Raw genomic sequence first — 4,441 nt, forward strand, 5'->3', positions numbered from 1 at the left:
TTCGTTGAACGCGAGGGGAAAGCAACGATCCAGAACGGAAGTCGATTAGGAATTCTTCTGCCTTCGGGCTAGCCCTCTTTTTCAAGCGTCGAGTAGAGCGATTTAAAATCGGCCCTCGCTGTAGATACGATGTTTTGCCTCGATATTCGCCCCTTGATAACTTTCTGGCGAGAGATAAGGATCGGCAAAGATGGAGGATACAGCGCGACGTATGATTTGTCTTTTGGCAGGAACGGAAGCACGTGGTTGTGTTTTATCTGGGGGCGGTATTGATTGGATATTTTTATAATACTCTTCTACAGCGGACGTTGATTTAAACCCGCCATCTGTTTATTAATATTCTTTGGACGATTCAGAGATCGAATTATTAATGAAATACTCGAAGACCAGTCTGCCAACGGAATCATCGATATTCCGAAATGATAGATTTCTTTGTCAAGTATCCGCGCGTCGTCGAATCTATGGAACAGTATCCTCGACACAACAACAGCCCCTTCTTCAACGTGCAGCAATTACCTTCCCCCTTAAAACAGAGTAAACCGCTCTTTAAACCGTCCCTCAAGTACTCCTTTCCGTCTATCGAGACGGTCCCGTTTCTTCTACAGACTTGTCCTCGCGCGTTTCTATCCTCTTCACAAGGGGAGACGGAGTAACAGCTCTCGGGGGTGGATCAGCAAAAAAAGAGACAGCGGAGCGAGGTCTCGTCTGCCGTGAGAGGAGGACAGAAAGCGAGGAAGCACGAGAGTCGGAAGAAGGAGAGAAGAGTAAAGACGATGGTGGCTGGTGAACGCGAGAAAGGTAGGGTATTAACCGTGAAGAAACGAGGACCGGCTTTTCACGGTGGTGTCTCGAAGGCATAGCGGGGTCTCTGCTTCCGACTGCAGATACATTGCGACATGGAACCGGGGGTTAGTGTAGGGGGTTTCGTGGTGGCGCGAGAGGGGCGAAGGGACCGGCGACGAGGGTGGTGGGTTGCTCGGAGCTCGAAAGGGGGATGAAATGCGCCGCGACGCGCTGCGGCGAAGCCAGACGGAGACGGACTGAGTTTCTGCTCCGCATCCGCAGCATCCTCCCTCTCTATCCTCTCTGTCCTTCTCCAGCCCTTTCTCTATCTAGTTTTCTTTCTTCGTATACCCTTCCTACTCCTTCGTCTCGTCGTTCACCCTCCTCCTTCTTTCCCTCTATCATTCCTTCCTCTCTCTCTTTTCCACCCGGTTAACTTTCATTCCGTCCTTTCCCTTCTCCACTCTGATCCTCCTCTTCCGCGTTTAACGTGTCTTCTATTTCCACGCGCCCGGCATTACGCTCTCTCCTTCATCCCTTTTGCGATCCTCCTCTCTTTCTATCCCGCTGTTTCTGCCTTTCTCCATTTCACCCCCCCGACTCAAACCACCGCGGTCCAGTCGAGTGTCGGCCCGTGAACCGTGCAGTTCGCCTCGTGGCTCGTTCGCACGACGGCTGCGTGACGATCAAATTGTCCATTCGGCTGGTAGGAACGCGCGCGACTCGACAGCCGGCTTCCTTGAAGAGATCACCTACATAGATCACGGCAGGATTTAAGAAGAGTCGGGCATAAGAGGAGATTCTATCGGCCGGTTGGACAGCGAATGGCGAGAACCAGTGTAGAAGCCAGCAACCGGAATCCACGTGGTGTTGACGTGAAAGGTAGAAGGGGTGTACTCACTGGGAAGGGTGGAAAGGGTTCGAAAGTGTACTGTTATTGGTCGTTTATCTAATACGGTCACATGTTTCGTGTTTGAACAAGGGAACGATATTCGTAGCTTGTGTGAAAATATTGGACGTGGTATTCCTCAACAGTTTGTAGATAGCGATTCGTTTAATTTGCCTCTCTTTTCTTTTCTTTTTTTTTTTCAAGCAATGATTTTCAAGTTTCGCGTAAAATATACGATTGGAACGAAATGTTGGATATTCGTGTTTCAAGCAGCACGTTCGAAAAATTGAAATGTAGATAAAATATTTGTTTGTTGCCGTTTGTAGTACTCTTGACCAGTGGATGGAGCAATGGGCAAAATATTTTTTTCTTTTCTCTTCTTGAGATACCAACTAATTTTTCAACTTGAACACGCTATTGCCTCAAAGCAGCCAAATAAGCAGACCTAGTTTACGCTATTCTCAACAAGTCGAGAGGAGAAGCTTCTCAGCTTATTAAGCTCCACTCTCTTCAACCTTTCCACCGCAACGCCCAAAACACGAAAAAAAAAAAAAAGAGAAGGAAAAAAGAAGCTGTATCGCGTCGAAAGAAAACATTTCTCGCGAAATTCCTTTCCCCATTTCTTTTATTCCTTTTTAGAGCCATGTATCACGCGATTTGGTCTAAAAATGAGGGCTTTTAAGAGGACCGGAAGTAGACCCTTCCGTAGCTCTTTGACACGTTGCAAACACGCGTCAGCGATTCGCTTAGGATTCTTCGTATTCTGATCAGACGCGATCGAAATTCGCTTGCGTGCACTCTGATTGAAAATCAGCAATCCCGGTCCACGTGCCGCGAATCCTAAATCGTAACAAGCACCTGGCTACTTGATTCTACAGCCATTTTGAATCCTAAACGTGTTTGTTTCGAACGATACAAATTCTAAACGATGTTTATTGGCATTAAAGGATTCTCTTTACCAAAAAAGAAAAAAAACAAACTTTTCTGTCATCAGTCAACGGTGAAAATTTTCTAATACTTTTGTGGATCGCACGAGTTATTACTATGTATACGACATTGACCCATTCGAACGTTCATTTCTAATATTTATCGCATAAATAACGCGTAAGCTATGATCAAATATTATAGATCGAAAGGTCAAATAATTTACGCGGAAAAATTTCGAAGGATCTCTTTTTTTATGTAACGCGTCGTAACCGCGACGCACAAATTTCATTTCCGGTGAGATGCGAGAATGGAACAAGCCAAAGAATCGGATGTTTATCGCGTTTCACGACTAGTAGAACGAGAAACGTTTCCTCGTGTTCGGTTTTCCAGCAACTGAAGCAAATCAAGCCGGACGATCCATGCTTGTTTGCGCAGCAACGATAAATATCGAAGTTAATGGCTATCGCCATCTAGAAGGTGCGCGATTCAATGGAGGTTAATCGACCGACATCGGATCTGAATGAAACTAAATCGCGTTAGGCTTGATTCCCTTCTCACAAAAGAATCCAATTATAAGCCTTTCAACGGCCATTCGACAATAACCGGCCCAGTGTTCCTAACCTCTTTCCTTTCCGCCAGCATTAACCAAATTAAAATTCCCGCTCGCGATTGGTGAATGGTTTTTAAGCCGTACAAAGCTTCGTGGTTTAGCGTTTCTCCTTCAACTCTTTGTTATTCTTTTTCCTTGCGGACGACTTCATTTAATATCGCGTGAAAGATTAACATTTATCGATTTTACGTTGTAGTATATGTACGCCATGGTGAATGTAGTGTGAGTGAACGAGGTATTTAGGCTTGTAAAATCAGTCAGGTGTTAAAGTTTACGCTTTAAGAGTCAAAACAGTAATTTTAGATACAAGTATGGCGGACGGTAAGCCAAATACCGATATACTATACAAACTGGGAACGGATTTTGCAAGTACATAATCTGCAATTTTGTAAAGAAGTTGTATATGTAAATTCATAAATGGCCCGGAAGCCATCAAAATGCATACGACTTCGAGTATGTCGCCGATTAATGTTTTAATTCACGATCTCGTCATATCTTTTCTACAAATTATACTAGATGTTCCATATCTAATGGCCCGTTTGCTACATTTCAAGAAATTGTTTCATTCGTCTTGCATATTTCGTAATTCGATTGGTCACGTAAGAAACCCCGTAATACCGTATAATACGTGTTTCAGCGATAACGATTTATTACAGTTGAAGTCAATGACCAATCTCGTAAATTACATGTTCAGTCATATTGTCGTAGCCGATTAACGCGTGCGCGTTACAGCTTTATTTATGTCGCGATAAACGCTTCTAAATTAGAAAATAATTAACCACGCGTCAGAAGCCAGAATTCCCTGCGAAATTCATATCCGTTCTTTAATGTTCGCATCGCATCGCATCGCATCCGCGAATTTTTTACTTCAAACTTTATTCCGCGTAAATGAACATGGCAAATAAATGGCGAGGAGAGAGGATCTAAACAAAGAACGCAGCATCGTTTGTCACTTTAAACTCATCATTCATACCTGGTGTGTTAACCGACGAGACCATTGTGCAGTTTGCGAATTCGTAGAAAGTAAAATGCAGCATTAATGTTCATCCAAGCGTGTCCCAAGTGCGCTCGAATAATGGGTTAATTCTTCCAAATCTTTAGAGAATCAGGTATTTTTACTGATAACAGCATACTTAATACACTTTTTGATTGAATTAATATCTTTAATTCCATTGTTGGTTGGCGATATCGCAGCTGGGTTCGTTATGGCGGTGTAAAGAGGAACGCTCGGC

At 43.9% G+C, this 4,441-nt stretch overlaps 1 protein-coding gene across 2 annotated transcripts in view; it reads right to left on the reverse strand.

The window, feature by feature from the left end:
• Positions 1-4,325, reverse strand: part of Lbr (lamin B receptor) — a 47,912-nt gene extending 43,587 nt beyond the window's left edge. For both annotated transcript variants that reach the window (XM_072012531.1, XM_072012530.1), the window contains exon 1: positions 4,183-4,325. The gene's annotated coding sequence lies outside the window, so the exon portion shown is untranslated. The remainder of the gene's footprint in view (positions 1-4,182) is intronic.
• Between the last annotated feature and the right edge of the window lie 116 nt (positions 4,326-4,441).

Source organism: Bombus fervidus, chromosome 11 (assembly GCF_041682495.2).
Source record: "Bombus fervidus isolate BK054 chromosome 11, iyBomFerv1, whole genome shotgun sequence".
Taxonomy (NCBI): Eukaryota; Metazoa; Arthropoda; class Insecta; order Hymenoptera; family Apidae; genus Bombus; species Bombus fervidus.